Here is a 26,920-nt window from a genome sequence, read left to right as displayed (position 1 = left end):
AAAAAATCTTTCTGTTTATATTAACTGAACACAAATAATTGCTTAAAGCTTTAAAAAAAATTATATAAAACACAATTATGGCGAACTTTTACACAATTATTACGAATCCAAAACTTATGTAAAGTTAGTTAAATCAAAGTATGATTGACATAAACTTTTATTAACCAATTTTTGGAACTTACTGCTCACATAATATGTTTTTCTTTAAGGGCTTCAACGCTTGGATCTAATCAATTAATTATTATTATCATTGTAGAGGATTTGGCAAATACTATACTAATACCGAAACCCGTGAAATGTAACTACATTTTATGTGAATATTACGAAACTTAATATACCATATAATTAATATAATTTTGCATTAACTAACTTTTTAATTATCTTTTACCTAATTAATATAATGTATTATTATATGCTTATCCTACACTAAATTAGATAATTATAAAAATACGAAATATAATGAGGATATCAAAAGAGGCGCCACAGTATATGGTTTAAACCAACGTTGTTTGAAATTATCTTACCTTACCTTTGTAGTTATGTGTATGTACGACAACACAAGGGTCCAAAGTATGATTTTCCCAGAAGTTTTTTTCATATCAGATATATACCACGCAGTTTGATGGGTTTAGAGAAGGTTATTAGGAAGTTATACAGTAAGATTTCGGCAGTTTGAAAGGCAGCAAAAGTAGATACTGACACGCCTCTTATGGAAAATTTTAAATCATATGCAATCATACAACAAAGGCCGGGTTATCGTCTTTTTATAGGCTTTTAATTAACGCATATTATCAAATAAAAGAATAATGTCATATACTTGGCAGAAATATATTAATTTAAAAGTATTTGTCGCCTTTTTTAAATTATAATTTACCAACCTTAACCTTGTTTTTCATTTTGATTGTGCCGCAATGCTGTTCATCCGATTTGTAAGGAAAGGAAAGGGAAATTACCGCTAGGTGGCGTCAGAGTCAAATATTATTAAATGTAATATATCGAACTGATATTTTTATTGTGATATTTTTAACGGTTACTAAAATATCTTTTTGTGAATTTTTGGGTACATGAAATACATACTTACCATTTATTTTTATTTAAGACATCCACTCGGTTAGTGTTGGTACGAAATTTGGTTTATAATCCATAAAGAATTGACAAAAACTGAACAACTGCAATAACCTCAATGGTCGTATGTCACAACTCGCCTTGTATGTTTAGCTATCAAATACGATCCAACGATCGATTTTTACACACATACTCCAATGTATACTTTGAAAATTAGGTTGGCACCACCATAATTATATTGAACAAACATTTAGGTTATATTACAATCTATTTTATAAAAGTGAACGTCTGGGACATGTAACCTATTGTAGAAACTGTTAAAAATATTTGTGGGAAGACATACAAGTACAAAGATCTCGGCCGCAAATTACTTTTATTTTAATTTTCGTGATACAACCTTTTATGAAAAAAGTACATGTAAATTTTGTTTTTGTATTCTTGCTGTCACCGTTTTTGAACATATGCCGGTTCATCAACACAGTTTTAAAAGTACCGAGTTGTTACGAAGAGTCCGTGATAAAATTGAATAGATATGAGTAGGTGCCGGTTCATCGTAACAATCTGGTGTAATGTAATCATTTTTAACCTATACGATGTTCCGACCGACACCTAATCACAGATTTGACATCTGTTTGTCAATAAGGAAATTTATCACATTTTCACAGATGATTTAGACACTACAAAGAGAAAAAATGTAATCAAATAAAAAAATTAAAAGCAATGCATCTGAATTCACCTGGCAATCGACTTCCCAAATCAAAATATGGGTTCATATTTCCTAGTAAATGGAAATTATTTAAAATCAAACGAGTTTTATAACGAAATATGACATTAAAATATTTTCTTTTAATAAATATAATATTGAGCGATGTGAATTTTTTATTGACAAAAACCGCCAATGTTGAATGCTTTTTGGAAAGTCTTAAGAGGGCCCATTCACATACAGTTTTCCTCGCTTTGTGTGACAGTTCATACTGAAACAACGAAGCGAAGAAACCAAAGGGTGTGCCACAATGAACGCTTTGCTCTCTGTGTTTCTCTTTAATAACAATAACAATCAACAGTCGGCGATTGGCAAAGCGTAAAAAGATGCCCAACATTTTGCTTGTATTCGCGTCGAAAACTTTTTGTATCAACGTACTAATACAAAAGCGTACATCGAACTTTTCTGTCAAAATAAATGTATGACGCAAAACGAAGTAAAAGTTTTATGTGAATTCAATATATGTATATGTTCAATATATATGTTTAAAACCAACCTAATTAACTTAACTGAGATATAAACTCAACCAAATTAATAAATTTAACATAATTGAAAGTGATTTGTGGCATGACGGCATATTATTACCTGTAAAAAATGCTCTGTGACTTTCATTAAAAAACCTCATAGATAGACCGGACACGAGGCAAGGTGAAACTTAGTGAATTACCTGTAAAACAACCTAACAACCACATATGATTATTATCCAATCACAGTTTCGTCAAATGATGAATGTTGAATTATTACGGAACACTTTTTAATATTTAATACATATTGCCAATACCTTCAAATATATCCGCGTTTTTGATCTTTGAAAATTGCGAGAGTATAAAATATTCAGTTACACACTTTAGCACTTCCATACTTGTTGTTTTTTATTTATTAGAGAATTCCTATAATATATAATTTTTTTTTAAATAACTATATATAAACTTAGCATCGTTATATTATATACTAAAAATTATGTTTCATATTCAATCGTTGAAAAGATTTTTGACATAAATAAAAACACCTATAAAATTAGGTACATATTTTTTATTTGGGCATGCGTTTAAAATGACTTAGTGAGGAGAGAAAAAGAGTTAGAACCAAATTCTATAACTTAATATTTTTTCTAGAGATCCATTTTTGTAGTTTCTGTCGTAATGTAAAAAAAATATTTTTTTTTTGCCAAAAAACAAAGACCCAGGATGCATCAGTTTGACATTTACATAAAGCGGGGATGGGACTGAGCAGAAAAGTTCGACTTAATATTTACCGTAGGTATAAGCGCCTCTAGATAAAGACGGCTTATGATTATGATGCTTCGGATTTCGAAAAGGCTTCCAATGTATGTGAATTCAGTTTACTTATTGGAATTTCTGTTTTAAATTGGCTTAAGCCTTAACACTTAAAACAATTCCTTAATATCGTCAAATATGAGATATCTTTCGAAGAAATTATTATTTTTCTATTTCGGAAACAATCAATAACAAGTCGAATCCATATTAGTTGAGCGTACGTAAGTTTACAAGTGGTGTATTTTATTTTTATTTTTAAGCTCTAATAATGTCAGAAATTTCAAGAAAACATTACCGGTTAGAACGTCAGATAACGCAAAATTTCTTTAACAGAAATTTTATGATTCTTAGGGTTTGAGTTTAAGTACTACATGGTATCAGCTTATTTGTATGAACCGGCCTTGGTTGTTCTCTATAGCGATTAGAATTAATAGCTTAACCAGGTTTTAGAAGCTCATGATCAGGGATGGGCAAAACCTTAGCATGTGTCAAAATAGCGTAAGTGATCGAATACGTATACACACGGATTGTCACTAACACAAACATACGAAGGGCGTAATGCTTCAAACAGTCACTGACGCAAAAACGTGAATCATCTGATACGACCTATCTTATGAGAACGCAATGTAAATGAACTCCTTCTACCGTCCGCTTCTACAGACCGTACTGTAGGATATCCGCGAAAATTGGATCTGGAAAAATCTTTTGCAACGCAGGGTTGCCAATCTCGATATTTTGTAGTAATTAAAAAAATAAACTTAAATATATTTGAAATATTCTTAAAATAACTCAAAATCACGGTCGAATACATTTATTTTTAAACACGTAAACTATTTAAAGTAGTTGGATTTTAGTTTTGAGCTTTTACATTATGAAAAATCATAACTAAAAAACTAAATGTGTGAAAAATCGTGCATACAAATAGAACAATGGAAACATTGGTGAAATGAAAACAAAAGAGAACAACTGATTTCTGCGTTGCAACTACGGGCATATCTTTTGACAAATTTGGTTTGATACAGGCGGTAAGTAGGGAAGGGAGGAATGTCGATGACTGTTTGAAGCATAAAACGAGCACTTACGATAGGACAAAGCGACAGTGAAATCAGTCTGCAACATTGTATAAGCCTACTAGTAACCAACGAATCAGCTGTTTTCGTTGTTGTGTGTGAAACAGCCGTGATCACCTGATCGAATCTGCTTTTTTTGACACAGAGATGTAAATAAAAGGAATGTATTGTAGTTTAACAACTTGTTTGTGAACATGTATTTGTAATGGAGAATATTAATGAAAACTTTCAAGAATATTTTCGAAACAAAAGATTATTATATATTTATTGCTTTTCATCACCACCTCCGAGGTTGCAATATAAGCGCGTTACCGATATTTTTTCTTCACCCATATAATATATACAGTTCTAAAACAATCTTCTTTTCATAACAATTATAACTCGAAAAGATATATACATAAAAACAGGTACATGAATCAGGGTCATGAATATTAATTACATTAACAATATAAGTTGAAATATTCAACTTGATTTGAACAAAAACGAAAATAAATATATAAAAATCATATACAATTCAATTTTATTCATGAACAAATATAAGTGAAAACAATCTACTTGTATTAATTTTAACAAAAACAAAAATAAATATAAAAAAAAACTAAAAATAAATATAAAATAATATTTACAAAATATTCTAAATTACCGTTACACAATAATATATTTGATAAAATTGGAAACATTTAATAATATTTCAATACAATAAATAATAATTTAAATAATACAATACTATCTAAATTTTATCTTTAGGAATTAAAAAACGCGAAAAATATTTGAATATGTAATAAAAACATTCTTAAAGTTATAAATTTTAAAACATAACACGGCAACACACTATAGCAAATTTGTGTCTTTGGACGTTTTAGTAGTAGAATATTGGCTGGCAACCCGTACCAAGTGGGACTTTTTTGGTTGTGTATTAGTGAAAATCTTAGGATTGGTTACTTGTAGATTTGTACAATGGTCTGCAATCAGTAGTTGACTGAATTGGTTAGTGTGGGTGGAAGCGCCCAATTTATGTATTAATTTTTTTAATTCTTACTTGAAAAAATATCATAATGTGTCTTTTTTTAAATACCAACATGTCTAATTATAATCTAACTAGCTTTTATTCGCGGCATCGATCGCATTGAATCCATCAAATAAGTATTGGAGATCTTTATAGTATAAACGGATCAATAGAAAGAATATATTTTTATTGCTTTCCGGGCATTAGACTCACGCGAACAGGCTACATATAGTTGACCATGAAAAAAGCATGACTTTGCTAAATGCACTCCTGTTACCTGTAATGTCTGTCCTTGTGCTTTGTTTATAGTTAACGCAAAGCTAACCTTAATGGAAAACTGAACTATTTTAAATTGGAATGGAAGGTCAGTGAGAATAATTGGAATCCGAAGTATGAACACACTTTTTCCTTTACCGACACCTGTTAAAATAGTAGACGCCAAGCATATTCTGTTAGTTCAAGGGAATTTAAAAACTCCACAGGATATGAGTTTCTTAATTCTGTATCCATTGATAAATATTCCATCATTTCCCCTTCCACCTCTTTTAAAATGTCATTGTTGATTTTATTAACAACTTAATTTTTTGTTACTAATATTGCTCTGGCGCACAGACACTGATCATTACTCAAATTTTGTTGCAATTTGGGAAAAACGTGAGCAATGAGATCCACATCATTTTCTACTAAATTACAATATTCTCTTGAAAGTGATACATAACTTTCAGAATCAACATCTAAACAACCATCACCAATTTTCAATAACATTTCAGCATAAAGTCCTAAATCCACGTCATTATGAAGATGCACTCTCATATTCGTTTTTAGACTGAGTTCTTCAACTCTAGACCGTAAGATTGATGATTTTAAGGAAGGGTTTGACAAAAATCACCAACCAATAAAAGTACCATTCCTCTCATTATATCTGTACTACCTCGCAGGTCCTGCAGACCCGGTTTAAAGCTTATATAGCCTTCTTGTGAGATATTGTACATTCATTCCACACTAAAAGCTTACATTCTCACAGCATCCTACCTCTAGAACTATTTTTACTGAAATTACAAATGGGCGAATCTTCCTGTGCAAGATTCAATGGTAATTATAGTTCAATTGATTGTGATGCTATTATAGTATTCAGTCTTAAGTCTCATTTCTGGAATGCTAGATGGCGTTAAAGTAGCCAGATTAAGAGGTTTTACTGACAAAAAACTGTCTTTATTTTATTTAAAACATAATGTTTTTTATTAAATAAAAAATATCCTATGTTCATTCTGACACCTCCAAGAGTATGTGTACAAAGTTTCATGATCATCGGTTAAGTAGATTTTGCGTGAAAGCGTACGTGCCACTCAACATTAAATAATAATAATAAACCCGTTCATTCGACTTCTGCAAACAGTTTGATTATTTTTGATCGTTGATTCGCTTTGTCACGCAGTAAACGCACAAACACAATGTCATTTTAAGAGGGTCGTTTAATTGCTGCTCATGATATACCACACCCTTCTGATCCCACCAAGCACAGAGCATTGTCTTCTTACCGAATCGATCTGTTTTTGCAGTCGATGTTGATGGTTGTCCCGGATTAACTCAAGATTTTCTCCATCTTTCATTGAATTCATGTAGCACCCATTTTCCACACTTTTGGATCTTTCCCATAGCTTGCACTTTGTTGCGCAACATTTAACACGGCCGCCATTTGCTTTTGACTAAAAATATCATCTTCAATATTGCTTGCAGTTCGCCGATTTCAAACTTTTTTGGTGGTCTTCCATGTTCATTATTTCTTACATCAAAATACACCTGGTAATGTAAGAATATAGGAAATAACCACGCCCATTCATATTACTGTTATGTTGAAAGTGCGATGGTTCGCCAACAAAAGAGTCATCAACATTATTAGACCAGAGAACTTAGAAGAACGAGAAGGTGCAAATTGAATTTTGTATGATGCTCGCTTGGATGGCTAACAGAGCTGAAAAATTCCGATCAGGGAGTTCACCATTTTTTGTAGTATTTGCTGTTATTTAACAGAAATGAGAATTTATAATCTCTGACAAAATACGTATCTACCAACATAAAGAGAAAAATGAACTACTTTAAACAAAAAATACAAATGCCACTTCACATATGCATGACTATTTTTTGTCATATAAACGATTTTTATGATAAAAATTTATAAAATATGATTTTTTTTGCACAAATGAGGCATGATAAAATGCGAAAGATTATGCAAAAAATATATATTTTACTTTTTTAATAATTTTCTAATTCCCATTCAGAAATTGAATCTTTGATATTATCACTTATCAATAAAAACATGTGCGCGCACTGCTCATATGTAAGTATGTATGTAAAAATATGCGTATGAGATTGCAAAATAAGTAGTGCATACACAAATCTATAAACATATAAGCGTACAAATGTATATATGTCAGCCAATAGGAAAAATACAAACATCGTTATACAAAAACAACAATTGTCTCAAATAGCACGAGCAGAGTCAGAAATCTATATGTCAGCCAAATCCTAAATTTGCAGTAAATCACACAAAAACAACATTTTCATTCATGAACGCTGGCGCACTTGCAATAAGCTAAGTCGTTTCATTAATAAAAGCAAACGCTTTACTCGTCTCCCCGAGCATGCGTTTGCTTACAAGCGCAACGATGGTAAAAGCTAGAAATCATAAATTGAACAACTTTTTTATGTTCCCTCTAGAAGGGAAATGTGACAACCCTGCAAGCCCACAAAACTCAGAAATAAGTGACAAAAGTGGCAACAAAGCATTTGTCGATTTAAAATATTTTACAATTCTAAAATTCTAAAATATTTTATTTTATTTTATATTTTTATTTTTATAAAAGCAAAAAACGTGAGCTTCGATCATTGGTTGACCGTGTCAACGGAGATTTCTCATGAAGTAATGAGTGTACATATCTACATACATATGTTGTTTGCAGACAAATTTACAAAAAATTTTCTTTCATATTTTACATGTACACATGATATGCAAATGCCGACGGCTAAACACAACTTTTATGACTCCATAATGGTGTCAAGTACATGAATTAATTTAAGAAATATATCAAAATACTTTATTAGTAATAATTTAATAGCACAATATTTTGATATATTTCTCATAATAAAGTAAAAATGAATTAACATAATATAATTTAAAAAATAATAAATAATAGTTTAATAAAAGGGAATATATTTCAAATGGCATATCAATATTCCCAGTTTGGCAGACATATTATATTCTCTTCAATATTCACTTTTGGGAATGTTAAGAGAGCTATACCTGTAAAGATTCACCGCTGTTATAAAAGCGAGAAATGTTATTTGTTTTATTGCGTATGTGGTGAACTCTCCGATAAAATTTTACAAATGTTCGCTGTCGAACCTGCACCATCTCATTACTCTGAGTTCTCTGGTTCAAGCCTCCAGATGTCGAATGTAAGAAGCTGTGACGATAGAGATTTTACCGAAAATACCATTCAATTTGTGAGATATCCTAATGAAACCTACGTTTGTGAAATTTGTGAATTTATTCAGTGAGTTATCGCACTTTTAGTAGGGAGTGGGTGCGGTTATTATCTGATTTTACCCATTTTCACAGCGAACGGAAGAGTGCTTAAAATACTTGCTTGAGTTAGCTTCAGCGGTTGGGAAGATATTTTCATTAAACTATTTAGGGGGCGGAGCTACTCCCACTTTTATAAAACTTTCGGCCAATAGGTGTTCCTTGTTACTGCTATCCTCTGAACCTAATTACAATTTGCTATCAGTGCTTAGTTATGGCCCTTTTTAGGTTTTCTTTTAATGGTGTTTTGTGGGCGTGGCAGTTCTTCGATTACACCCATCTGCAATACCGACCTCTCTTGGGTGCTAAGAAGCATACATATGTAGCAATTTTAATCAAGATATCTCAATCAATACTTAAGTTATCGCGTACCCAGAAAAAACTTATAAACATACAGGTTAAGCTAATAAAAGCGTTATAAAACGATTGCAGTCGATTGAGCATTTTATCTAATAATGAATGTTGAACTCATATGAAACATGTTTTATATAAAAATTTACAGACATCCGAAAATTATTCCACTTCTTTCACTTTTGAAAACTGAGACAGTTTATAATGTGAAGGCCGGTAGGACCGGCCCGAGGAATATACCGCCCTAGGCAAATGACAAATTCTTTGCCCCTTCTAAGCCTATTTTGCCTTAACAAAAAAATGTATAATTTTTCAAAATTATTCAGGTAATTAACAATACTCCCGTTGTTGTTTATAATTTATATTAGAAAGCTAAAATAAAAAACTATTATTTTTGTATATTATACACAAATGAAATAAATCAAATAATTTTGTAAATTTTCATTTTATATTTGATTTAAATAAATAAAATTTGAAATTTAGTCAAAATGACGCTCTAAAATTGTTTCGCCCTAGGCAATTGTCTAACTTGTCTATATGGGCGGGCCGGCCCTGACTACACCCGTACTTAGCCCTTGCTTAATTCAGTATTTTATGTATAGCGGTTAGTATGTAGGATATCTTAACGGAGAAAAATATGTCCAAGCTTTACTAATCGTTCATATTTTGAGTAGTATAATTTTGTAAAAGAAGTTGGTGAAATCTGTTTACACTTTTGCTTAGCTTTTGTATACCCGTTATTACCTTTCTTTTGGTTGAATACAGCATTTTGTGTCGATTATAAAATAAATATATATATATAAAGGAAGGATACATGTGTGTAACTTTCGTTGTTGATTTAAGTGAGTACCTGCCGGCGACGGCCTTACCTCACGGTGCTCCAAAGCACAACGTCTCAATTCAATGCGTTGATACGATAAGATTCGAGGCCGACCTAAAACCTCTTCCGTTTTCGGGTACGAAACCCAGTTGCTTTTTGCAACTTCTTTTTATAACTGAAAAAAACAGTTAGGCTAAATTTTCAGTTCTTCCTGCATTTAGGTTTCAACCACATCCACCACGAATCTCCCCAAAGGGGCCATAACCCAATGAGCAGATTGGACCGAATTCCAAGGGCTTTCTGCTTCCCGGTGTACCAGAAAGTCTCCGGTAAGACTGTGTAGCCGAAACTACTGCCAGTTGAGCAACCCATTACTCAATGACTGGTGACATTTGCCGCTTGAACTTCAAATGTCTTTTTTATTTGAGATTTCATTTAAAGTCTATAATATCAGTTCAAGCTGAGTATTATAGCATTATTTCTGACATCATTTACTATGCTGATAATTCTGGGCAAAATAAATTAACAGTCATAGTGCATTTGGCTTTTAGTCGCCTTTTACGACAGGCATGCCTTACTGCGGGTAAATTCTTACCCCTACCCGCGGGGGGAATACATGTGTGTAATAATTAAGGGTGTGAAAAATTTGGCTAATAAAAAATTAATAATTAATACGCCATATTAATAAAAAGCACTTGGAAATATTTCGACGCCATTAATTATTATAACTCTTCATTGAAAAATAAAATTTTTTTAATTTTATTAAATTAGATTATTTTGTCCCCACAATAATATAGTTTTTCCTTACTTGGTTTCATATTAGAAGTATATTAAATTATTAAAATTCAATGTGTTCAATATTTTGATGAACTTTAAAATCGGTTTTAACTAGCTAGAGCTGGAATTCATAAGATTGGTGTTACTATCAATTGCGTTTCAATTTTATTATTTACAATAACTTTATATACGAATTTTCATATATAAAATGTTTGATAAATTGATTACATTAGTTTCAATTGTTAAATGGCGTTGTAGAAGTACCGCTATATAGTTACATAATATGAACGTATTTTCATAAAAACATAACGCTACATGCAGGATTATATACAGCGTGTGATTTAAGATAATTGACTTTTAATGAATTACCTTTTCAATCAAACATGACCCAAGAGTAAATTTTATGTATATACATACCTATATATACACACACACACACATATGTGTATACATATGTTTGTGTACCACCATTTTCTCCATATCATCGATCAAATTAGCAGCCTGCTACATAAGGCCTGCAAATCTACCATTATGTAATGTACCTATATGTACATGCGTATGTGTACTTGGACATTAGTGTGTTTCGAAATTTCATGCGTTAAAGAAATCGTGGAATTCCTATATATATGTATATCTAGTTTAAATTTTCAGAAATGTTAAAGTATTAAAGGACGAAAAATTTAAATAAACAACTGCTGAGCAGCTCAAATAATACGAGTATTCTTCCATTCTTATATTCTGAACAGGGTATACTTATTAAGTTTACTACACAATTTGTAACTGTATAAATGATCAGCCATGAGCTGTTCCATGACGAGCTGAGTCGACTAAGCCATGTACATATATGTAGATATGTATCTTCCAAACCGTTAACATTAAATCGGCCAAGTTCGTTCAGAAAATAATTTCAAATAATAGAAATATCAATAGTATCAAATAACAGAAAATAATATAAAATAATCAATAAACCCTTCGATAGTATGAAAATGGGTGAAATCGAATAAGAACCACGCCCACTCGCTATATAACGGTTATGTTGAAAATTAGTAAAAGTGCGATCACTCAAGAAAAAAATACGTCAGACGCGTTAAATTTTACAAACAAGATGATATGGAAGGGCTTCCTAGGAGCTAGTATTAAAATTGAACAATGAGCGTGGCACCTCCCACTTTTAGGTAAAATTCTATATCTCAGGACCTTCCAACCAAATTCGATACATAACTTTACTCGGACCATAATCACGCCTACTTCTCGTATAACGCAATTTTAAATTTCATATAATTCCTCCATTTTACCTTATTTGTATCAAGCATCAAAGTACATATTGAGATGCACCTTTGCAGTAACATTGTGCCTTTATGATATGCTATCTTCAGTTTAAAATAGGTTATCATCGAATCATAACGGTTTAAGCCTTCAGATACCGAATATGTGAACCTTAGTGCATATTTATGACTTTTCAGCGAAAACCGGTCAATCTCTTAGATATATTATATTAGTCTTTTCCTAATAAGAGTGTACTCTCATGTTAAAAATACATAAAATCGAGGCAATACTTTATCTATCCCATATATATAATATATAGATTTTAGACTTGACTTTTTAGAATATATTTTTCTAGTAATAATAGTAAGTAAGTCAATATTACCCATAGCACCTATGTATATACTCAGTATAAGGATTGTAAACTTTCATTTTTCTTTATACCGTAAAATAAGATATCAAAAATAAGCTTTCGTATTATATTGGATATATTATACTTTAATGCAGAAAGTGAGTAAAAGTTGATAACGAATTACCCTAGCTACCATTTACTACAATAATGATTTTCCTAATTTCTGCAGACTTAGATATAATCTTCATAAAACTGCTTGGAAACATTTTTCTGAATATACTTGAGTAATATTACATGTTTACGCAACCAGTCCAGACCTTCTCATGGCCCAAATATATGCAATATAATGATTTCCGATTTTCTAGCTGACCTTAAGCCGTTTTCATAAGCATAATGTGGTTTAGCGCTAAATATGAATGAAATTGGACTTGACCGTGGTCTAAGCCCCTTATCCCTAATATACGGTGATCCATTTTGATGTTTCCTAGTTTTTAAAGAAAAAAACTCGAACATTTAAATTCAATAGGGAATGTTTATTATCATTCGAAAGAACAATCTTTGGCATTTATATTTTGAATATTATCTCTTTCAAATGTTGGCTGTGGCTACGTCTTAGATTTTCCATCCGTAAAGTCCAATTTTCAAAGACTCGTTCGAGCAATTCGACTGGTAACTGGCGAATGACACGCGTGAGGTTTTGCTCCGCATAGGCTTTACATATCCCCACAGGAAAAAGTCTAACGGTGTCATATCACCCAATCTAGGTGGCCAATCGACCGGCCCAAAACGTGAAATTATTTGCTCACCGAAGTGTTCTCTCAGTAAATCCATTGATTGATGCGATGGAAGTTGCACCGTCTTGTTGAAACCAAATGTCGTCGAGATCACGATTATAATTTTTCCTTCTAGCAAGACTGGTTTGAAATTTCTGTTGCCAAATATTTAATTTCCGCACACGAACTTCAGACGAAAATACATTGACATGCCTACTTAACAAATTACAAATAATTCACATAAAGTTATCAAGCGAGCGTGGTATGTGGTATCAAAAGTCTATAGCAATAACAATTATGATGATGAATAATAAGAACAATTTTCAATTTAATGACCAGCACATTTTTAAAAGTGGAGCAGCTAAGCCACAGTTTAAATATTACAAAAGTGGCATAAACACACAAAAACCTAAAAAATAGAAAACGTTTTGCCGAAAGAGTCTAATTGAGCCCCCAAAACCATCAAAATAATACCAAGAATAAAGTGAAGTAATGCTATATATAGTTACTGTGCATACAGTAGTTCATACATACTAATGTATATGTAGTTAAAATTCCATTCTACACCTCGAAGCGTTCCACAACTTTTGCTTAGCTAGTTGCCATCTATGTTTTGGATGAGTACATCGAACGCCTAAGGTGCGGGCGCGGCTTTACACTTGCGTCAGCTTTGGCGGCAGATGTTTGCTATTGTCATCGTTTTTTTTTTTTTTTCCTCAGTTATTTTCGCAATGGCATGTTGTCTTTATCCTTACTTGCGCGACAAACAATTGAACGCACTTCTAAGTGTAGATTAGGTTTTACATAGCTGAGTAAAGGGATGTGGTGGGGTGAGTCATTTTGTCGTCTGATGAGGTGAGATAAATACGTTGCTAAAATTTTAAATATCCATGGTAATGGCACCACTTCGGATGAGGGAGCTATCGTCTTAAACGGGTTGTCCGTTGGTTCTTTTATTATTTTGTTTGCATATATTTACATGAGTAGCGAAATGGAACTGCCTCCAACTTATTAGGCGATTATATCCATTACTATGCGACGGTAATGTGCTGAACTGAGTAAAGTGAAAAACAACTTCAAGGGGAAATGTTAGTAGAATAAAGAAGGAGCGAGGTAATTCGTTTTTGAGATTTAAACATTTCAAGCAATTTAAAATTCTTTCGTTGCATGCAAGACGACATGCCAAAAAAAAAAAATACAGAAAGTCTGAAAGAAGTTCAGCAATGTCAAGTGGCCACTGCGTCAGCGCCCTACCAACACATTTGCTCGAAATGAAACTCTGAGCTTTTCATTCATTTTCATTAGAGTGAATCTATCGAATGCACGTTTGTTGCATACTTCATGGCAATGCGAAGGTACTTTTTCTCTAAATACTTTCATTGGGCTCACGAATTGAGATGTCCAGGTTGGTGAATCCAACTTTCTCTTTGCTTGTTTTTGTGCAAATATACAAGTAGACTGTGCAACTATGGAGCAATTATTTAAAATATAATTTACTCATTTGCTTATAGCCAATTCTAACCTAATTTCAAATACTTTGAAAATAAATCAATTACTCCGCTATGTCTTTTAATTGTAATCTGTAGTAATTAAATATCATTATGGAACTTACGAAGCCATTGATATCTTAAAACCTCTTTGCACATTAGGAATAATCTACGAGCTACTAATAGGATATTTATTTATTTAAATACAGAAATAGTTGTATGTTGAAAGTTTGTATAATTTGAGCTATATAATTCTCGTGATATCATTAATCATGCTTTATCATTCCTGTGTTGCATATAGAAGTTTGGTGAATACCAAAGAAAAAATTAGAGAAATTACATTATTAGTACCAATATAAGAATCGCTTTTGAATTATCGAGTTGTTCAAACTATTAGAAATTCTTTTTAATTGCCATTGAGGACAGTTTTCACATAAGTGTCAATCATAAATGATTTTGAATGAACGGAACTTCTCTTTGAGCATAACTACCCTCTCAAAATGAACATTTTCAGCGATGTAGTTTGTTGACGAGAGTTATTAGTATTAGTATAACTTCGTCACCTTTTAAGACATTGCTAAGCAATGTGACTTGCAGAAAGTTTTACCTGAAGTACAAGTTTCCCGAATTATTGCGATTCTGTTGAATGACATAAAATATCACACACATTTTTAATATGCAGACTTTATGCCGTTTATGATTCGAACAACATGGCCACCACAACTCCGTTTGCATATCTTCGTCCGATTACGCCAATTTTCGATGACCCGGTGCTGTAGTGCGCTGAATATTGTCTTCGAGTTCCTCGAGCGTTGCAAATTGATTGGTGTAAACCTTTGTTTAACATACCCTCAGAGAAAATAATCTAGAGACCGCACGTTCTGGGCCATTTTTCGAAATTACCGAGCCACTATTATATATTTAAAATGGAAGAAGAAACACAGCGGTCTAAAAAAAGAAAAAAAGAATTGTGCACGTTCTGGGCCATTTTTCGAAATTACCGAGCCACTATTATATATTTAAAATGGAAGAAGAAACACAGCGGTCTAAAAAAAGAAAAAAAGAATTGTGAGAAATTAAAGTCTGCAATCAGTAGTTAACTGAGCATTTTTGATAATATGATGCGAAACTCGTTTCTTCTCGATCTCAAACAACAGTGATTATTATGGCGGGAAGATTAGAAACTGAAAAAAACATAATAGCGGTTATTTAAAAAAATATCGAATTTTTCAGTCAATTGAAAAAGTCAAAGCTGTACGACTTTTTAAAATTAGAATAAAGTATGAATTAATACAAATTTTATGGTAAGAGACAAACACAAATTTTGTATGTGTATGTAGGTACATATATATTTATGGAATAACCTGAAGATGTTTACTCTCAAATTTTAGTTCAGCATATTTTGTAATTTCTGGAGGGCCAACAACAAAGCAAGGAAGATGATTCGGCAAATAAAGAAAGTATACGGCGAGCGGAGGCATGGAATGCGCTTTCCAGAAACAGGAAGTGCATGGTAGAAACTTGGGCCATTAAATGAATACATATGAACACTTGTTTTCAGTGTTCGAAACATATGTCGTTTTAAGTCATTAAGTCTGTAGAAAACAAAAATACGACCACGAATCTTCTTGAGTTTTTTATGAAATTTACTTGGTGCATTTGCTTCTCAAATTAGTTTACGGTTTAATTTTATTATTTTTAATTACAATATCTTCTCAAGTTGTATTTCATTTTTTTTGTGCAGGACGCTAATGCCACAGTAAATAGGGAGTATGTCATATTATATATTGTATGTGCGTATAGTAGATATAATAAAAAAGGATTTCAAAAGTATACTAGTCAAGACACTTAGAAGAGCGTATGATCAACAAATGGGAAAATGAAAAAATAAAATAAATGAAAACAAAATAACTTCTTGGAGATTGTTCCATTGCCTGAAGCAACAACTCATGCACAATTTCTACACAGTCGGACAAACAGACGGACATGGCTAATTCGACTTAGCTCGTCACGCTGATCATTTACCATGCATACACTAGGCGTCATGAGTCTAAGACTAAATTAAATGTTAAAAAGAAATCTTAATTGGACTGGCTAATTTGTTTATGCTTACATACAGATGTGAAAATATAAATTATGTGCTATGTGTTATGTGTCTATGTATTTGCCTAAGTAGCTAAGTACTGATTGAAATTTGAGTGGATGCGCAATATCGAATATTTTTAAGATGAAATTCACTTAAGTAGACCTCCACGGTTGGTCTTTTGTGTAAGTGGGTTATGGTGAAGTCATAAATACGTAAGTATACTATTATTCTCCATAAACTAAGATGCCAAAGGTACTAATTACGCCATCCATCATTTTGTGACGTAATTCTTTCGAGTTGAGAAGAAGAAGCATGAAAAACAGTCAAATAGCTTGTAAATTGTAAACAAAAAAGTAAACCATATTTTAATTCGTGAAATATACTTAATTCATTCGTTTTGGTTAAAAAATGTGAACTTAATAGAATAATGATGTGTGAAAATATTTGCATAATTTCCAATTAAGTGAATGGTTGAAATGAAGAAGGAGTTTATTTTATTGCACACAAATACATATGTATAATAATAATAGTTCTGATCAATAATGATAGAATGTAGTTCTAATATATATCTATGAAATTGTAGTGAAATGATTGTAAAATTATATCGAAGATATATTTGTAACATATGTATGTAAATAAATATTTTTAACCTATCGTCAACCTTTTGCAAACAGAGTGAATGATTAAAACAAGGTGTGATTACGGTGTATCTGCTTTCTTTTATTGTACATAAATATATTCCTTATTGTTATTCTTACATAAGTAATAGTTTTTATATAAATATGAAAATAAAATTATTAAATCTATACTACTAAAACTATTTTATTAAATTTACGTTTCCTTTTGTGGATGGATCTTCAAATTCTTTGTTTAACTTCCTTATTTTAAAAAACATTCTAACCCGGAAGAACAATTTTTTACTTTATTGCTGCAATCGGTTCTAGATGTTTCCTCCTTATGTTTTTACAAATATTTTTCACAAATAAGCAAACCGTCGCCATTGATAAAATTAAAAACATATTGTAATGTTTTTCTAAATACTATTAATAATACTTTTATTTAGAAATTACCAGTGAAAGATGGCTGCGAGACGGGCGTATCATCGACTTCCACATTAGCCGCATTTGATATAACGCCTTCATTTCATCCTATTGCATATGATCTAAGGCGGTATTTAAACTCTTGTTGATCTGGGTGATCATGTAGGCCATCCTTAGCGCGTATAATTCCAAAAAAAGGATTTGTTATCATTTCCGTCATTTCGTCAATAATAAAACTTTGTACAGCAATAGCGAGTCCATAGGCATGACAACGCTCTCGGGAATCTAAACGTGATACTCTTACATTCATCACGTCGAACCAATCGTGAAAATATATTGTTACAATAATTTACGTTGTGCTTTGGAGCACCGTGAGGTAAGGCCGTCGCCGGCAGGTACTCACGTAAATCAACAACGAAAGTTGTTACAATAATTATATATGTATAATTATATTTAGTGTAATACCGAACCTGAATTGTGGGTACCACCCCGCGCTTCAGCTTAAGTCTTTTCGCAAATCCTAATATATTAAAAAAGTTTTAATAAATACAACTTATTTACAATTAAGGTACATACTGACCCATTTCAAATTGGTTGAGGTTCCATTCGTCATCCACAAAATGATCCCTGCAAATTAAAGAAGATTTGTGATGAAATTTTTCATTTCTCTAACAAAAAGTTATTAATTTTTTAGCAACTTTTATATCCAAAGGAAAACTGAAAAAGCTTGTTTTCATTATTTTATTTGCATAATAGTTATTGTAACTTGCCACTGCACATTTCATTGTAAAAAATCAATATATTTTATACTTATAAATTTAAATAAATACAACCGCACACTTCGACGGTTTCTGTTTGTTTTTTACTTTGCCTGGGTGTTTCTGTATTTATAGTGTCACATCCTAGAATGACCCAAACATATTCAGGCAACATTCTTCTACTTATTTCACTATACTTTTTTCACCGAAAACTAAGAAATGAAGTTAATTTCACGAAATAACAAAAGTGTTTACGTTTTTGTTTACAACTTGTATGCTTTTCTGTGCTTCTTCTTCTCAACTCGCAAGAAATAGGTCACAACATGGCGGAATAATGTAATCTGTTTTTGTAAGAAATGTCACAGCTTAACCCGAAAAAACTGACTGTTAGTCAGTGGCGTATTCTTTTATTTTATATTCTTAGTACTAATCATGTCACACATACACACGACGCTATAGATAACGGAAAAGTGCTGCCGCACAAAAGAATTACATTCGTCAAAAGTGTGCGCTTATCTTATTTTTGTTCAAGTCATTGTTTCGTACTTTTCGAATTTAAATAAAAGTATAGTAAAATAAATTCTTACAATAGACATTTTAAAATAAACTTCAAATGTTTAAAAATTAACAATTTTACTTTTCTTGTCATGTTCTTTAGAAATTTCGGTAATTATGTACTTAATGACCCCCACTTCGGAGGGGGTTGGGGTTGCAGATGGTATGTGAAGGGAGTCTGTGAAATTCAATTTCAGTGGATTTAGCCGTCGGCCACCCTTCAAAAAAGTTATATGAAGGGTTAAAATTTCGTGAAAACAGCATATTCCCAAATTCAAACCTGGTCGGTCCAAAACCGGGGTGTTCATAATTCAATTGCGTCAAACTCCTTTCTGCACAAACAGCAGCGAAAAGGATTTTGACGCGATTGAATTATGAACACCCCGGTTTTGGACCGACCAGGGTTATTTTTTTGAAGCGCGGCCGAAGGCCGCCAGTGCAGAAAGGAGTTCGACGATCTCCGATATTCATTCATTCCATAAAAACGCGGCACAAAAGAAATTTTGACTATTACATTTCTTCAGTATATTTTTTTCATAAGAAAATGTTTAACACACTGAACTGGTAATTACAGCTAAGAGATCTGAATTCTACAGAATGTTGCCGCTACAACAACAACAACAACAACTAAGTGACTTGAATATGTGATATGTGCAAAGTGTGTAAATAAATATTGAAAAATATACATAAATTATTGAAAAAATTCACTTTCCGCTCACGGATTTGTAATCTACATATCTTTTTTTTAAGGGGTGACCGACGGGTAATTCCGTCGAATTCATAAAAAGGACACTTAATTGTGTCACCCCTTACAACCCCAACCCCCTACGAAGTGGGGGTCATTAAGTACATATTTACCATTTTTACACCTAATTCTGTTTTTACACGGTTTTAAAATAAAAATATATTTAATTTTTTACACGATTTTATTTCTCTTTGTGAAATATAATATGTGCTATCACAAATTTATAGGAATTCCCTTTTTGTGAATACATGCAAGTTTATTGGTCAGTTCACTACTAAAAATGTGGATTCCGAACGAGCAAGAAAAAATCCAGTTTAAAACTATTCCATCGATGATAGTTATTTTATACGCATTCAAAGCAAGCGAATGCGAGTAACTGATGAAGGCAGCAATTAAATTTACATGAATGTATGTATGTATCATTTTAATTTTTTCTTACTATGTTGAATAACCTAATATTTATGTTAACAACATTGCTGCTTTACATAATTGTTTTTAGTTATTGAACTTGTCATACATTTAATTTACATTACTTTTAAGCATAGGTAAATACATAATTCCATTTGGACTGCTAGCGACGCTTGTCCGTTGTGATGCCCAGAACTCCTAGGTACAAAGCGCCTAGAGCTACTTTAAAGCTTAGAGTGCATATATTCTTTTTCTTTAATAACTATGCTTGTGTATTTAATAAAATAAACATAAATAATTGTTCTCAAAAAATCTTCTTTTTCATTCATTTTAATAGGTATTAAAGATAAGGAACCAATAACCTATTTTTGCATACAATCAATGTTTTTTACATGGTTTTTCACACGATTTTTTCTGGAACCAATCCACCGTACAGAATTAGGTGTAGTTACTCATAACTGAATATAGTGCTCTAAACATTTTTAAATATTGCGTGTAAATATATTAATTTGGCGCGCATCGAAATACCTTTTATTATAGTGAACAACTTTATCATCGTCCGAAAATTTACAAACACAAATGTATGATGATCATTCAATACATATGTACATGATAATTTGTCGATAAAAAATTGCTAAGTAATACAACACACAATGACCCAGTGGAGAAATTATCTAGCTCGCAAAAGTACATGCAGCACCCATGTTTAATGAGAAAATTACAGAAACAACAATAACTAATTAAAGGTTTTTGCAAAACTGATTTCACTTGAAGGAAAACGTGAGATGCCACATTATATGATATCTAAAAGAAAGCAATATTTATTTTTATTATTTTTTTCTCAGCTGGGATTGTAAAGCGATTCACATATTGGGTTCTCTGTAGAGTGGAACCTCAAAGCTAAGCCGAGCACCAAGCTGACGAATGCAATAAATCAGCTGCATGCATATTTTCATACCAAATCGATTCTCACAGGCGCCGCAGAGTGGAATACGAGCGTGAAGCTGGTCAATGCGACCAAATCAGTTTTGAAGGTTTTTGACGACTCGCGTGTAGACTAGTTAATTTGTATGATGGTCTCATATTTTGCTTACGAGGAATTACCATGAATATGGTAGAACCAGAGGACTTAGAAGAACAAGAAGGTGCAAATTGAATTTTGTATGATGCTCGATTGGACGGCTAACAGAGCTGAAAAATTCCGATCAGGGAGTTCACCATTAGCAGAAAATGTTAATAAATAGAGAAGGCGCAAATGTTAAAAAGTACTAAATTGAGCTTTTCACAAGAGGGAACATCGACAAATACAACTTCGACTCAATTGAAATACACCACGAAATGATCGAAACGGGGAAAAGGCTATAAATAGACACAACGAATGTTCTTAAATGAATTATGCGATATATACCTCAAATTATATAAGAGGATTATTGGTTAAAGCCGCAGAATTAACAACAAAATAAGTAATTAATAGATAAATTCTTCAACACATTTTGTGCGTTGCATGAAAAATATCTAATAGGCAAAGGATAACATCAAACAGTGGCTAAGCGGCTGCGATTCCACTCTTGCGGTGGCTCAGGTCGTAAGCGTGAAGGAGTTAAGCCACTCCGAATACAAACGCTTACGATCGAATCCTGTAAACCATAAATCTTTATTTCTGATTTTATTTTATTCTTTGAGATTTTAGCTCATTTCAATTCAATTACTTTAATAGCATATTTTATTTCCTGAGATAATTTAAATTATTCAGGAAATTCATATGTTTAGGTTTATTGCATATTCCCTTATTTATGCGTATTTACACAAATGTGACAATCACACATACATTCATAAATACACGTACGCTGATGCCTGCTTTTTCTTGCCCCGCACAAACAGGCAAGAAGGGGACAGGGGCGCACTGCCACATAATTATTTCAGATATATTTTTATTAATCGAGTTTATTTAAAAAAACGATTATAGGTATGCATTTATTTGTATTTATATTTTTACGTATATATTAATTATATTACGAAAATAAGTCATTAATGAATTAGTATTTCTCAATACAAATTAAGCAACATATTAATATATTATGGGTCCTCACTTGACACGCCTCTGTGCATGGTGGCAAGCCAACGAAATAACGGCGAGTTCGCGCGGACATTGTGTTGTTGAAAAAAACTAAATGACGACTTTGTCGACAAACATACATATATACATACGAGCTCGCATACATATTGACGCCGAATTTTGCGCATCGTTGCGGAGTTGACAAAATCGAAAAACTATAAAATAATGATAATAAGTAAACATATAAAAGTACTATATGGAGTGTAAAGGTAGTTAAAGATTTCATATGAATGGCAATTTTATATAAATTTTATAATTTAATGCCATATATAATGAACAAGTAAGGAAGGGCTAATTTCGGATGCAACCGAACATTTTATACTCTCGCAAAGTCAAATGGTATACTCGTTTGAGATTTCTTTGTGGATTGGCTGATATTTTCGGTAGAAGGTCAACTATAGGCACTGGGGTCCACATATTTAGTACTTAGGGGCTTGAACAGTTTAGGTACGATTTAGACAATTTTTGGCCACAAGGTGGCATACTTTAAACGTATTATTCACGCAAAGTTTTACCCCGATATAATCATTGTTGCTTGATATGCATAGTGGAAAGTGAAAGAATCAAGTGGAATTGAAAATGGTGTTATATTGGAAATAGGCGTGGTTGCAGTCCGATTTCGCCCATTTTCGCACTATAACATAGAAATATGAAAATAACGTTATGTACCGAATTTTGTTAAAATTGGTTAAGCAGATCTCAAGATATGGGTTTTCACCTAAAAGTGGGCTGTGCCACGCCCACTGTCTAATTTTAAACGCGGTTCCTATAAAGTCATCTCATACCGTCCCAGAGATAAAATTTAATGTCTCTGGCGTATTTAGTGCTTGATTTATCGCGCTTTTAGTAGTTTTTAACAGTACCGTTATATGGGGAGTGGGCGGAGTTGCCACCCGATCTCAATTTTAGTAGGTAGAGGTTCTAAAAACATTTGCTTCCAGTGAATTTTGCCATTATAGCATTAGTGGTTTAGGAGATATGCACATTAAACCTATTAGAGGCGGGACCACGCCCACTTAAAAAAAAAAGTTTAACTGCAGATGCCCCTCCCTAATGTGATCCTGTGTACCAAATAACAGTCTTGATTCTTATTGCGGAGCTTAGTTATATCAATTTATTTGTTTTTGATTAATGGCGTTTTGTGGGCGTGGCAGTGGTCCGATTACGCCCATCTGCAACACCAACCGTCTCACGGTACCGAGAAAAAAGTCTACCAAGTCAACAAGAGTATCTCAATTTTTACTCAAGTTACAGCTTGCACGGACGGACAGACGGACGGACGGACAGACAGTCACCCGGAATTTAACTCGTCTCTTCATCCTTATCATTTATATATACATATCGATTAGTTTTAGGTGATACAAACAACCGTTAGGTGAACAAAACTATTATACTCTGTAGCAACAGGTTGCGAGAGTATAAAAAGAAATAATAGATTTTGAAGAACATTTATATAATAAGGAAAAAATTAAAATTAAATTAAAATAATTTTAATATAAATGGTTTATAAAAATTAAAAAAGGAATAAAACTACATCTGTGCTATGATGTGAACTCGGGCAAATATTTGATGTGAATTTGCAAAAACGAGCTGTGCTAAACAAGCAGCACCACAGACAATAATTAAATAGTGGTGTCTAATCGGTGTACTTAAACAGCTATTGTCGTATGTTTGCTCGAATCTTATTGGTCGATGATGGGCGTCTGCAATTTTTTTTGTCGCTTGCGCGAATGTATGATTATTTTACAAAAGTCATATTGAGGAACATACGTACATATGTACATGCATATGTGTTTAAGTTCACCGATTAGACACCACTATTTAATCGTTGTCTGTGGTGGTGCTTGTTTGGCGTAACTCGTTTTTGCAAATTCACATCAAATATTTGCCTGAGTTCACTTCCTAGCACAGATGTAGTTTTATTCGATTTTTAATTTTTATAAACCTTTTGTATTAAATGTATTTTAATTTAATTTTAAGTTTTTCCTCATTATATAAATGTTCTTCAAAATCTATTATTTCTGATTGTTATTCTAATTTCACTAACACGCATGCCAAAGAACATCTGCGCATACATATATTAGTCGTTCCTTTAGAAGGTGGTGGCAATTTACTTAGTTCCATGTTAAAGTGGTGTAGTTTGTTGAGTTCGATTATCATGAGGGGAAGGTAGTTTTTTGATGTGGTGTAATTGAACTTTTGAATTTGGGCATTGTCGATGCACAGCTAACATTTGCGCCTTCTCTATTTATTAACATTCTCTGCAATTAGTATTTGCTGTTATTTAACAGAAATGAGAATTTATAACAACTTTCTCTGATAAAATAGGTATGTACCAACATAAAGAGAAAAATGAAATACTTTAAACAAAAAATACAAATGCCACTTCACATATGCATTATTATTTTTTGCCATATAAACAATTTTTATGATGAAAATTGATAAAATATGATTTTTTTGCACCAATGCGGCATGATAAAATGCGAAAGATTATGCAAAAAATATATATATTACCTTTTTAATAATTATTTAATTTGAATTGTTACAGAATTAATAATTTATGTATGTACATACATATGTACATCAATATCGAGTTCATTCGCATTCTCTGGTATGTAAATTACATGTCCGCGTACTGCTCTATTTGTAAGTATGTATGTACAAATATGCGTATGACCTTGCAAAATAAGTAATGCATACACAAATCTATATACATACATATAAGCAATTTTCTCAAAAATCATTCATCAATTAATAACATTTCTTTTTATACTCCCGCAACATGTTGCTACAGAGTATAATAGTTTTGTTCACCTAACGGTTGTTTGTATCACCCGTGGTCCCGCCCCTAATAGGTTTAATGTGCATATCTCCTAAACTGCTAAAGCTATAATAACAAAATTCACTGGAAATAAATGTTTTTAGCACCTCTACCTACGGTGTGAAAATGGGTGAAATCGGGTGACAACCCCACCCACTCCCCATGTAACGGTACTGTTTAAACTACTAAAAGCGCGATAAATCAAGCACTAAACACGCCAAAGACATTAAATTTTATCTCAGGGGTGGTATGAGATGACTTTATAGGAACCGCGTTCAAAATTAGACAGTGGGCGTGGCACAGCCCACTTTTAGGTGAAAACCCATATCTTCAAATCTGCTTAACCGATTTCATCCAAATTCGGTACGTAACATTCTTCTCATATTTCTATGTTATAGTGCGAAAATGGGCGAAATCGGACTACAACCACGCCTATTTCCCATATAACACCATTTAAAATTCCATCTGATTCTTTCACTTTCCACTATGCAAATCAAGCAACAATGATTATATCGGGGTAAAACTTTGCGTGAATAATACGTTTAAAGTATCCCACCTTGTGACCAAAAATTGTCTAAATCGAACCAAAACTGTTCAAGCCCCTAGGTACTGAATATGTGGACCCCAATACCTATAGTTGACATTTTACCGTAAATATCGGCCACTGTGTAAGATATATAATTGAAATTCATATAATAGAATAAATAAATGAAATTATCGATAATAGTATGTCTTTGTTTCAAAAATTGGATTGGTTGAATCGGATCAATAGTTCTTGTAGCCCTCATATATCTAACATAAATATTTTTGAACTTCCGCGTGACTTTATACCGCATATGTGAGTTATCTCAATGAAAATGAGAGAGCGTGTTTTACTCATAACAAGATCAAATTGGGTAAAAATTTTCTTTAGCCCCCATGTAACTAATATCAGGATTTTCGAACATTCGTCTGACTTTACTCCATTTGATTGGTGATGGTATGTGAGGTACCTTAATGAAACAGTGGGAGCATTTTATTAGTCTGTGGCATGTTAGTAGTATGTGGTATTGGAAAAAATTAATAAAATCGGGTTAATACTGCCCTCAAATTCCATATACTACTTATAATGTTTTTCGTTATTCTAACCAGTTTTATGCCGAATATGTCGGTCAGTGAGTATTAATATTTTTTTTTATATATAAAATTGTTTCAAAATATGTTCTCGAAGTATAGCTGAGCAATGTCAAAATTAATATATTTCTCTATCCCCAATATATATATGATTTCCGTCTTTCCACCTGACTTTACACCGTTCCGGTTGATCAACGTGATATTTTAACGAAATTAAGTGGAAAAGATTTCTTAAAAATTATGTGGTTTGACGCTGAATTAGAATGAAATTAGTATATACTAAGTCTAAACCTCACACCTTCATATAATAAATTCCGATTCTCTGGTTGACGTTTGCCACCTAAGCTTATAATATAAAATTTAGCCACTGTGGTGGAGTTAATATCACATTCACACTTATGTTTATCTCACTTCAAGCAATAAAACTGAGACTAAGTTTAATTTGGATGTGGGATGTTTAATTCAACATTTTTAATATACGGTTTGGAGGAATTTTCTAGTCTTTGATTTTCCCAGCTCACATGTACTACTTATGGTATAATTTTTTTCGTCAATTTGATAATTTAATGAAATTAAACGGACAGTTTTTCTTAAAAATAATGTATATCGCTGCATATGAATGAAATTGGTCTAGACTTTGTTTAAACCTTATAACCGTAATATACTGATTTCCGCTCCTCTGGTACAACAG

The 26,920-nt window shown here is 32.4% G+C and overlaps 1 protein-coding gene and 2 long non-coding RNA genes across 8 annotated transcripts in view; 1 reads left to right on the top strand and 2 right to left on the bottom strand.

Annotated features, from left to right (window-relative positions):
* Positions 1–26,920, top strand: part of DIP-zeta (Dpr-interacting protein zeta) — a 403,629-nt gene that overhangs the window by 639 nt on the left and 376,070 nt on the right. For 2 of the 6 annotated variants that reach the window (XM_070106682.1, XM_070106681.1), the window contains exon 2: positions 210–298. The exons of 3 other annotated variants lie outside the window; for them this stretch is intronic. The gene's annotated coding sequence lies outside the window, so the exon portion shown is untranslated. Of the gene's footprint in view, positions 1–209; positions 299–18,934; positions 19,037–19,998; positions 20,184–26,920 lie in introns of those variants that run through there. One more of the 6 variants, XM_070106683.1, reaches the window with a different exon arrangement.
* LOC138855953 (uncharacterized) lies at positions 1,420–1,946 on the bottom strand. Its single transcript, XR_011395089.1, has 2 exons — positions 1,802–1,946; positions 1,420–1,742 (listed from the first exon to the last, which is right to left on the bottom strand). It is a non-coding gene; the product is annotated as an uncharacterized lncRNA (long non-coding RNA).
* Positions 17,395–18,952, bottom strand: LOC118680292 (uncharacterized). The gene is made up of 3 exons (XR_004975800.2): positions 18,727–18,952; positions 18,294–18,340; positions 17,395–18,233 (listed from the first exon to the last, which is right to left on the bottom strand). It is a non-coding gene; the product is annotated as an uncharacterized lncRNA (long non-coding RNA).

This window comes from Bactrocera oleae, chromosome 3, assembly GCF_042242935.1.
Source record: "Bactrocera oleae isolate idBacOlea1 chromosome 3, idBacOlea1, whole genome shotgun sequence".
NCBI classification, from domain to species: Eukaryota; Metazoa; Arthropoda; class Insecta; order Diptera; family Tephritidae; genus Bactrocera; species Bactrocera oleae.
The sequence above is the reverse complement of the archived record's forward strand: the minus strand, read 5'-3'. Positions and strand labels throughout refer to the sequence as shown.